Source organism: Chinchilla lanigera, unplaced genomic scaffold (assembly GCF_000276665.1).
Source record: "Chinchilla lanigera isolate Chin_1 unplaced genomic scaffold, ChiLan1.0 scaffold00044, whole genome shotgun sequence".
NCBI classification, from domain to species: Eukaryota; Metazoa; Chordata; class Mammalia; order Rodentia; family Chinchillidae; genus Chinchilla; species Chinchilla lanigera.
This window is the reverse complement of record NW_004955445.1, coordinates 16,278,204-16,290,413: the sequence shown is the minus strand read 5'-3', so window position 1 is coordinate 16,290,413 and position 12,210 is coordinate 16,278,204. Positions and strand designations below refer to the sequence as shown.

Below are 12,210 nucleotides of genomic sequence, written 5' to 3'. Positions count from 1 at the left end.
CTCCAAGAGGAAAGAATACACTCACCCTCATTATAAGTAGGTCACAGGTTCCAAGACATTCTGAGAATGCCTGAAATCCCAGGTAATACCAACTGTACTCCCATCCATATACATATAAAATTTATAAATTAGGTACAGTAAGATGTTAACAATAACTAATAATAAAATAGTATAATTGTGATAACAATATTATAAAAGTTATTTAAGACTTATGAATCACTTACTTCTGGAATTATCAAATGTTTTGGACCATGCTTCACACCTGGTAACTGAAACTATGCAAAGTAAAACTGTGGGTTAAAGGAGACTATGTCATGCAAAACATTTTCACACAAATATTTTTAGCAAAATTATTTAATGTAGATCCAGCTCAAATATCCATCAATTGATGATAAACAAAATGTATATATCTATACAATGGAATATTAATCAGTAACAAGAAAATGAATGAAATGATGATATTGCTACAACATGAATGAACACTGGAAACATTTTAGTACATGAAAGAAACCAGTCACAAATACCACATATTATATAATTCTGTTTCTATAGTATGATTAGAATAGACAAATCTCTAGAAACAAAAGGTAGATAAGTACAGTATTCACTTAGGAATGGGGCAAATGAGGAGCTAGGAAAGTGATAGCTAAACAGTGTTGCATTCCTTTTGGGGATAATGAAAATGTTCTAAAATTTTTGAAACTAGCTGACTATATCTGTGAATATTCTAAAAACCAGTGAAATTGTATGCAGAGGCTTCTCAACTTACAATGAGATTACATCTCCACAAATCCATCACAAATTGAAAATATTGTGGTACAAAAATGCATTAAATACTCTTAATCTACTGAATATCCTAGTACACTGCAAAGTATTGGTCGTTTCCCCTTTGTGGTTGCAGGGCTGTCCGGGAGCTGTAGCTTGCTGTCACTGGCCAGTATAACAAGGAAGTATCTTACTGCTTATCACCTGCCTGGAAAAAGAGCAAAATTCAAAGTGCAATTGTCAATGTGTACGACTTTCACACCATCAAAGAGTCAAAATACTTTTACATTGAGTCATGCAAATCAAGGATCATCTGTTGAGTGGGTGAGTTTCATGGAATGTGAATTATATCTCATTGAAGCTATTTGCAATGCTGAAAACCTACTGTGTGCCAGGCACTATACCAGGAGCTAAAATAAAAGCCAGAAATCTGAGTTTTTTTTTATTTTTGTTTTTTAAATTATACTTCTTCCATTTTTTGAAAGTTTTTTTTAAAAACATACCTATAAGAAAGAAGAGAGAGCCTTTCCAGTGTAGCTCCAGCTCAACGCTGTCAAAATGGGCAAATTCATGAAACTGGGGAAAGAGGTGCTGGTCCTGAATGGACACCACTCCAGACCCAAAGCCATCATCATGAAGAACACTAATGATGGAAACTCTGATCACCCTACAGCCATGCCCTGGTAGCTAGAATTGACTGCTATCCACCCAAAGTGACAGCGCTGTAGGCAAGAAGAAAATCACCAAGAAGACAAAGATCAAGTCTTTTGTGAAGGTTATAACTACACTCACTTCATGCCCACAGTACTCTGTGGACATCCCCTTGGACAAAACTGTGGTCAACAAGGTCTTCTGCAGAGACCCAGCCCTCAAGCCCAAGGCTCACTAAAAGGAAAACGTCAAGTTCAAGGAGAGATATAACACGGTCAAAAACAAGTAGTTCTTTCAGAAACTTTGGTTTTAGAAGTTGTTTCCATTATTAATTTTTTTAAAAAAAGAGAAAACTGTCCATGATTATATTGTCCAGTGATAGCTCCTATTTATATTTTTGCACATTTTTTCAGTCTTTTGCATACAGAAATCTCTTAATGTATTAGGTACTATTTCAAATATCTTAAAATATTTTCATACAGTAAGCCCTACATGCCTATACACTAATTTAGGGAATAAAATAGTATTAATAGAATGAAAGACCATCAACATCATCAACATGCATAACTATTTTGAGGAAATAAACAGTCTATCAAAGACAGGAATTGTCAAACACTCACCACAGTGTTACCCTTAACAGCAAAACAAGGAAAACTCAAGTTTAAACAATGTCAAAGAAGTTATGGGGTTTTTTTTTAATTTTGTGAATGTAAAATAAAATTGTGTCTTTCATTACGATGTAAATATTTCAATAATAATTGGAGATTTTTATAAAGTTACTTTCTTGATGCTTCAACAAATTATATGTGGAAGTCTTTTTTCCATTTCTCATTTAGTTTTCGTTGTTGCTGTTGTTTTTAATGCTGCTACTACTATTTCTGCTACCACTGATGCTGCTGCTGCTGCTGTTCTGTTACTACTGCTGCTGCTTTTTCTGCTACTGCTGCTGCTTTTTCTGCTACTGCTGCTGCTGCTGCTGCTGTTTCTGCTTCTACTGTTACTGCTGCTGCTGTTTCTGCTACTGTTGCTGCTGCTGTTTCTGCTTCTACTGTTACTGCTGCTGCTGCTGTTACTGCTGCTGCTGTTTATTTTGAAATTTTCTGTGTCAGAAGAAATGGACAGATTCCTAGATACATATGAATACCAAAGCTGAATCAAGGAGATATAAAAATTCTGAATAACCCATTATCAGTCAATGAAATTGAAAATGTTATTAAAAACTTACCAACAAAACAAAATCCAAGGTCCTGATGGGTTCACTCCTGAATTCTACAAGAAGTTTAGAGAAGATTTAATACCAATACTCCTCAGACTCTTTAGTGAAATTGAAAGGGAAGCAATACTCCCTAACTCATTTCTGGAGACAAGCATTAATTATCCTGATACCAAAACTAGAGAAAAACTTAACCAAAAAAGAGAGTTACAGGCCAATCTCCTTAATGAGCACAGATACAAAAATCCTCAATAAAATACTAGCAAACACAATGCAGCAAATCATCAAGAAGATTATACACCATGACCAAGTGGGATTCATCCCAGGAATGCAGGGATGGTTCAACATACATAAATCAATAAATGTAATACACCATATCAACAGAGGCAAAGACAAAAATCACATAATCATCTCAACAGATGAAGAAAAGGCTTTTGATAAAGCCCAAAACTCATTCATGACAAAAACCTTACAGAAAATTGGAATAGATGGTTTTTATCTCAATCTGATAAAGGCCATCTATAACAAGCCAACAGCCAATACCATATGAAATGAACAAAAACTGAAAGCTTTCACTCTAAAAATCAGGAACAAGATAAGGATGTCCACTATCACCACTCCTATTCAATATAGTTCTGGAAACACTAGCCAGAGTAATTAGACAAGAGAGAGAAATAAAAGGACTAAGGATAGGAAAGGAAAAAGTTAAATTATTTGTAGATGACATTATACTCTAAATAGAAGACCCCCCCCCAAAACTCCACTAAAAGACTTCTAGATATAATCACCAAAATCATTAGCATAACTGGATACAAAGTCAACACTCAAAAATTTCCTGTAAAAAAAAAAAAAAAAAAAACCTCACTCAGAGAGAAATTAGGGAAACCACATCCTTCACAACAGCATCCAAAAACATGAAATGGAGTGCAACTCAGCTATAAAGAAGGATAAGTTTGAGACTTTTATAGGTAAATGAATGCAACTTGAGACCCTACTCATAAATGGAGTAAATCAGACTCATATGTGTAAACATCATATTGTCTCAGGGGCTGGGGATTTAGCTCAGCGGCAAAGCGCCTGCCTGGCAAGCGCAAGTTTGTGAGTTCGGTTCCCGGTACCGGAGAAAAACAAAAACAAAAACAAAAACAAAAAAATGTATTTAACATCATATTGTCTCTCTGGTGTGAAAAACTGAAAGAGTAAATAAGTTCTAAAATATACAGTAGATATTGTGAAGTGAGAAGAAATTATTCAAAAGGAAAAAGGAACTATGATGGGGGAAAGGGGAAAGGACAGTAGGGTAAAGGAAAAAAATGCAAGTCAGTTATGCTATTAGTGTCTCTTAGTTCATTAAAAAGAAAGGTCTGTGCTAATATCGATTGGGGAAATTTTTATGTCCATATCTTGCACCCTAAGCAACCACGTTAAAGATAACAAAATGCAATGTATTAACTATTATTATTCTATTATTTTGTTTTAGCTTTTTTCCATAAAGTAAAGTAAATAAAATTTTCTGTGTCTACTAAGGCCAATAGTTTTTCTGCTGTGTTTATTGTGAATATTTTTCCAGTCTTGACTGTTTTATTTTACTATTGCTGGTAACATTTTGAAAACACAAAAATTCTCTTTTTTCAGTGTCAAAGATGTCAAGTCTTATCTTTTGGGTTCCTTCCATAGCTCTGAGACTTACAATGTCTTTGATATTTGAAAAGTCAGTTAAATATTTTTATGTTATGTTCTAGTTTTAATACTTTTCACATTGCTGTTTAAGAAAAATCTGTGTATAATATAAATTCCCAAAGCAAAAACTGCTCGTATTTTTAAAAATTAATTCTTTAATCCATTTATAAATCAGCTTGAAAAATGATGGGATGTTCAGTTCTAATTTAATTTCATTTTAACATTCATTGAAAACTCCAGAACCTTCCCAATAATTAACATTCTATTAATCTCATATTCCAAGACTCTTCCTTCCATTCCATGACATTATATTTTCATTGCTGGATAATGTATTGTGTTGATTATTTTACATCTAAAATACATTTTTATGGCAGTCTTGTTTCTGTTGGGGGAGGTGCTTGTTTTGCCAAACAAAATTTAGAATCACTGTGAAAATCAAACTTCCAAACTGTGTTAAATGTATTAATTAGTGTGGAAGAGCTAACATCTTCACAAAATATAATCTTAACAACTAGGAATATAGTTGCCTATACTTGCTATGCATTTTTTATACTTCTCAGTTAAAGTTTGTAGCTCTTTTTTTATTTCATTCCAACACTCTGCAGTAAAAACTTTCAGTTATTAAAAATCAAAAGAATTTTATAGTGAGCATTTGTGCAGATTTTAATATTCACTTTTGCTTGCTTTATTAAATATTTGTTCCTATAGCCACCTAACCATCTTTTTTTACTTTTTGACCCATTTTAAATTAAATTAAATGCACATATCAGTACACATTTCCCTAAATATTTCAGAATGCATATCATTAAGTAGAGTTCAATATTTCTTTTTTTCCTTTAATGATAAAATTTACATGTAATAAAAGGCACAGTTCTTAAATATATGTTTGCTAAGTTTTGACAAAAACATACACCTATGCTCTCAAATGTCTATCAAGACATAAACTTTGTATCATTCCAGAAAATTCCTTCATTCTTCTTCTTGGAATTTCTATTGTGATTATGTTAAATCTGTGGATCAGTTTGGGGAGAATTAACATGTTAACCACACTGTATCTTCCTGTCCATGAACACATACTAATACATACTAATTCTGACCTTCTTGAAGTACTCTCAGCACTGTTTAATAGTTTTCATTAATAATAATGTACAGGTTTTGTAGGTATTTTATCTCTTCCTTTCCTGTCTGTATTTTGTTTAATTTTTAATTTTTGAGTTTTCGCCTTTTGGCAGTGGCTACAAGCTCAGTACAGTGTTGAATAGGAATGGTGAGAAAGGGCATTCTTAACTTCCTCCCACTTCTAGCAAGAACATGTTTTATATTTCACCAAGAAGTAACATGTTTGCTCTAGCTTTTTAATCAATAACTTTTTTCAGATTGAGAAATTTTCCTTTCAATTTAGATTGCTGGGTCTTTACCATAGATGGTTTATTTTTGTAAATTGTCTCTTCTTCCTGATACACATCTTTGTTCTGTTATTGTGTTATATTACACTGTTGGGTTTTCAAATGTTAAACCAATTTTGCTTTTCTGGGATATACCACTCTTGGTCATGACGGGGCTACTACCTTTTTTATATATTACTGAATTTGACTTGCTAATATGTTGTTAAATATTTTTGAATCTATGTTCATGCAGTTTTTCACTAATTCTTAGAAGTGTTCACTAATTCTCTTTCTTTTATTTCAGAGGAAAGAGGGGATGTCTGCCCAATATTTCTATTATGGTTATATGAATAAGTCCAACAAAACAAGCTGAAAAATGTTTCCTCATCCTTCACTTTTGAAAGAGTTTGTGAAATATCAGCATTATTCTTTCCTTAGATATTAAGAGAGTCACCAATGAAAAACCTGTAAGCTTGAAATTTTCTGTGAAAAAAAATGTTTTAACTTCTTTGCCTCTGTGCCTCCATATAGAATTTGGTGCTTGTTTATTTGTGTATTTGAGGAAGGAGTTTATTTTATAATCTGCTATTTTTTAACCATTCATCTAATAGAGATATATTCTAATGAGATGAAATCTTTTCCAACTCTTACAGCTTGGTCTTTGACACTCAAAACCAACAGAATGCATCAGAATCTTCAGCCTCCAGCAGGACCTGCTACTCAGTCTGTGCTTGCCTTTGTCCTCCTCTATGCAACATTTCCTAGAGTGTCCACTCCTCTCGGCATCGGTGTATTATGGCCTCAACTTTCTACTCTGTCATTTGATTTGAAAACTACATATGATCCCCAAAATATACATAAGCACAGCAAAACTTGCTTGCCTTAAAAGCCACTGCTCACAAACTTGAAAGGCAGCTATCCAATGTTTTAATTGCCGCAGATGCTCTGTCATTAAGCCAATGTAAAGAGAGGGAGAGGGAAAGACTATCTTCACTTTTATGATGGTGCTTCTGTGTCTTCAATAGAGAGGTTAATTGAACATCAATTGAAGCTGTGTCAGGGCAGCCATAGCTAGCCAGATTCAATTTTAAACTGAAATGTATCCAGCCGATTTCTTTGAAAACCTATAATGCTCTGTTATACAGACACACTATTGACTGATACCGCAGAAGTGACTCTCACATGGTACATATTCAGCACACAGTGGTTTATTTTTCCTCCCTGCTACTAGCATTCTTCCTCAGGAATTTCCTATATATATTTACCTGGGCTGATTGTTCTTTTGAGATAAATTATCTATATATCTATAATGCAAGTGAAAATCAAATGATCATTGAGAAATGGAGAATTCCCTCGAAGAAGACCATAGGTGTGCCCTCAATGGCCTCACATTTAGATAGTCTTCTTTATGTTATCTGCACTCTTGGTTACTACAAAAATTTTATGATATGCTGTAAATATCAGGCTACACGAACTTACTCAGTTGCTTCCAGCTCATGTGGCCCAATCAACAGCAAATTAAATCCAGGATATGAGATGTGTATGCGGAAAGGAAAAATATTGTCCCTTAACTGCTACAAATAATGTGCCTGCAGATGTACACTTAGCTGCTAACAAGATGGTTTAAAGGGATGGTTCCAAAGATCAAAAATCAAAAAGGTTTTGAACATCCCATTTCATCAGTTAATTCACTCATTCATTCATTCAATGAATTCCACATAATTCTATTCAGTGAGCAACTTCTATGCATAATGTTTTGTTCCAAGTCCCTAGTTATGTGTAAAATTCGGTTAACAAAAATATTAGCTCCTCAACTAGAATGTAAGCAACATGAAGATGTTGCTTTGATGGTCTTGATCACCATGGTATTCCCTGCCCATAGAATGAAGGTTGATATTTAGAAGATAGTGAATGAGTTAGGGGTCTTTGAATGAAAAAACCGGCTAAATGAATTGAATTTCCAAAAAAGGAGATTACCTGCAAGCACTTACTGAGAGTTATACCTGCTCTGATGATACAGATATATTAACCAAAGAAAACAAATAGCAACTTGGCTGAAAGACAAATATTTTCAATCATAGCTATCAAAAATTTGATAAATTCATCAACTAGTACAATGGGTAGCACAGATTAATGGAATTCTGTAAGAGAAGTGATTTAGTTAATCCTTGGCCCCAGAATGTTGTTTCAATTAATTAGGCCCAATAAATAAAGGTGCTGAAATACTATTGACCTTCTAACTTCTTTCTCTGCCTTTTCTGGATGAGTTCAAGTCTTTAGCAGATACAAACAAATCTGAGGAGCTGAATCAAAGCAAACAAATGCCTTGACTGATTAGAACCCAAGCTAGTTCTCCAAAATCACCAAGGAAATGACCTGCACATCCTGCAGGGCCAGTATTTTTTCCTAATATGTGCTCCAAGAGCCCTTGGCTGATTTCTTCTTGTAAAACCACGCCAACAGGAAAAACAAATGTATGGTCTGTGAAAGCAAGTTCACTATTGGATCTCCAGTAACACAACAAAAATATAGGTAATTTTACAGCAATAAAAGTAAGTAATGACTAAATGAATCAATCAATGAATGAGTGACAAATATAAACAGAGTCCAAGATATAGGCTCAATGGTTCCTAGTAATCCACAACTTAAAACCGTTCTCCCCAAGTCTAAATTCTTGGCCTCTGAGTAAATTATTTCCAAGTCCAGCTTCAGCCTCTCTCTTCCACCTGCTGCATATAGACTCTACCAGGTCTTTACCAGGTCTGTTTATCTTATTGACCACAATATGATATTGTTCACCATGCTGTCTTTATCTAGCCCTTCTATCTTATTAAATCTGTTTCTGTAAACTAAATGCAACATAAAAAAATAGTCCCACACATGCATACCCATCTATGGCTTTCTTCTAGAAAATCCCTTCTAGAAAGATTCTAATAATTTCTTCCTGATTAAATGCAATAAAAACTTTTCCTGATTAGCATTATTTAATATATAAAGCAGTAAAACAAAGAAACCTTTTCCTTGGGTCTATAAACACCACTTGTTAACAAAGGCTGAGATTACCCACACCTATACATCCCAAATCCCAAAGAATTGCCATACTTTTTCTATGTGACTCCTCCCAGTTCTTGGGCATATCTGAGTGGAACAGAAATAAACATCTGCCTCAAACCAGGCCCATCAAATCTCTCCCTGAATGTGGAACTTCAGCACACTCTACAATGGTCATGGAAGGATTTCAGTCTTGAAAAGCTTACATCACTCATGTGGCCAGAGAAGCAGAGAATGCCGGCCTGCAGGAAGAGGGAGGAAGAGACACATGCAATGAAGCAGAAATAAGGGACAGAAAGAGTCCCCCCCAGGTCCCATAATGCTCTATATCTCATCCAAGTCCCTTCCTGAGGCCAGGCTGCATTCTATAAAAACAGCCCTGAGCCCTTGCAATCAAGCTTCCAATCATGGAAGTTTAAGAGAGATGTTAGACACAAGCTTGTTCAAGATTTGGAGGGTGAACACACAGCATCCTTCTGTTACCTCTGCTTTTCCAAGGGAGTTAGGAGAGGTATGTGGCTGAGGAGAGAAGAGACAAAAGGCTCTTCCTCTGTGAACAGGAATATTGAGTCTGATGCTTGATATTCAGTCACTACAAAGAAGGAAAAAAGTTTGCAAATTACCCAAATACTTTAGTCCTTTGAGGCACAACTAACCTATGAGAGCTGCTAATAACAAAGCAGACAATATTTCCAAGACATTTCCAAGCAGACCTACAATTTTTTAACTGTTTACAGTGATCATGTAGTTGTCAGAATAAAACATTGACTTTTTTTAAACTGATGTGAAGAAAGGAAGGAATTACTAGTAAATGCTGAACACAAATTTTAAATTCAAAGCCATGGCATTCTGTTATGGGTTGGACTACATCTTTCCCAAATTCATAGATGGAAGCCCTAGTCCCCAGTACCTTAAAGTGTTACTGTATTTGGGAAAAGAGTCTTTAAAGTGATAAATAAATTTATTTATTTATTTTTGAGGTTATCAGAGTTATGGTTTATTTTAAACAGAGAAAAAATAACAAAACAACAACCACAAAGATGAAACTAAAACAACACAAAAACAATAAAAGTGATACAAGATTTCAAAACAAAATGATAGGAATTAACAGTGGCTGTTATATTACACGTTGTTATCTTCAACGAAGTTGCTCAGATTACCAGATGTAAGAATGTAAGATTTATCAAACAATTAATGAGAATGAAAAGTAATGAAAAACATTAGAAATAATAAATAAATTTAAATGAGATGATTAGAGTAAGTCCTCTTTCAGTATGATACTAGTTACATAGTCTTTAACAAGGCATTTCTCCTCTCTTTACCAGCAATATCTTACCTTTAAAAAAAAGATTATTCATTATTCTTCAAATATTTTTTGAATTCCTCCTAGGTGATAAAGATTGCACTGGAAACTTGAATACAGCAAATGTAAGTACAGCTTGAATACCCTAGATCCAAAAAGTGGATAAACTAGTTGCAATTTGACAGGAAAATTCCATGAAATTGTATTTTTTACATGAAGAATAAAAACTCCATAAGATTTTGTGAACATTGAAACAGCCTAGAGCATGGGGCACAAAACTTTTTTTTTTTATTTTAAAGATAAATGAATGAAAACATCTTAACAAACACACGCACATTTGGAAAATTGCACAAAAACAATACAAGCAATACAGTATTTCAGACAAGGTGATAGGAAATTAACAGTGGTTGTTATATTACATATTGATATATCAAGTTGGTTACTTAGGTAAACAAATATAGACATATAAGATTGATCAAACACTTAACATTGAGTTTTCCTTTCAATAGAGCAATAAAAGTCTGTAGTATAACAATATTAGCTATCCTGTGTATACATATATAAATGTTTTACCCTTCTTTCTTTTCTCTGTTCCCTCATCCCAGTTGTTCTTGCTTTTTGAGCAGTTTCCTTTCATTTCACGATGTCTATTGTACCTCCTAGATTTTATTCACTCTTTCAGGTTCTTACACTAGTGGGACAATATGGTGTTTACACATGCTGGACTGATTTATTTCACTTATGAATATGGTCTCTAGTTGTGTCCATTTTCCTATAATAGCCTCTAGATTATCTTTCTTTATAGCTGAGTAATATTCCATTATGTAAGTACCACAATTTTTTTATCCATTCCTCAGTTGATGGGCATTTGGGTTGCTTCTGAAAACATCATATTACAGCAACATATGTGTACCCATGTTTACAGCAGCTCTATTTATAATAACAAAATATATTTTTGAAATAAAATTTTTAAAATAATTTTAATAGCCTCTGAAATGGTAAAAAACAATCCAAGTTAATAAGGTAATAGGATTTCATCCATCAAATTGACAAATATAATAATGATAATACCTAGCTCCTGATGGGAAGTAGAGGAAAAAAATAAGGTTTTATCACTCATGCTGGAATTCTGAATTTCTAAACAGATATAAAAATCTTACAAGGTGTATAGCCTTTGACCAATGAATTCAATTTCTCAAAAATTTATTCTAAGGAAATATCAGAGATACAAATTATATAAATGCAGGTGCATATTCAAAAGTATTCTTTATAGTGTATTTATAATAGGGAAAAATTTGAAAAAATATGTCCCACAAGTGGATTGATTAAAAATACATATTGTTACACTCACAGAAATGGAAAAGTGTAGCCTTTAAGATTAGCATTATAGTGATATACCTAATAGCTTGAGGAAATGCTCATAACAAATATTCACCAGTAAAATTATGATATGTCATTATTCAGTATGATTCTGATTTACTTTTAAAAATACATGTACAGATAAAAGAATTACTGAAAGTGAAATGTTATCAATGATTACTGCTGAGTGATTACTGCTGAGATTGTAGCCGTTTTGCCTTACCCCCATAGCTAGTTCTTACATGTAGTCTTCCAGTAATCAGGAATGAGAGATAGAATATAAATGTTGCTGAAGTGTTTTAATTTGTTGTGGTCTACTGGGGGCTATAGATTATCACTTTTTTGAAAAAAAAGTCTGTGTTTAGCATCCCAGAAGTCAATTAGAATCAGAGACAGAGAAAGAGAGAGAGAGAGAGAGAGAGAGAGAGAGAGAGATTTCTGACCATGTACAACTCAAACTCAGTCTCCACCATACTTTGGGCACCACAGGACACGTTCACGCCAGGGCACAGCCTCTGGCCTTAAACTTTCATGTCACAATTGAGTTGGCAAAGTAGGTGGTACCAGTCTACTTGGATGCAATTGCCACACTGAGATGACTAGTATTTACTTAACTACACATAGAAGCAACCGCAAATCACATAACTATAAGCCCAAATAAGTGTACCCCCAATTTAATTTCTTCTTAGTCAGAAGTCCAGAGTCCTTGGGGCTATGTGACAGTACAGAAAAACATGAGCAATAGGGCAAATGGCAAAGAGGAAAAGAGAGACTTTAACCTATTTTCATCTTAAGTATCTTTT

At 34.0% G+C, this 12,210-nt stretch overlaps 1 pseudogene; it reads left to right on the top strand.

Annotated features, from left to right (window-relative positions):
• Positions 1-1,323: 1,323 nt before the first annotated feature.
• LOC106149400 lies at positions 1,324-1,729 on the top strand (annotated as a pseudogene).
• Positions 1,730-12,210: the final 10,481 nt, after the last annotated feature.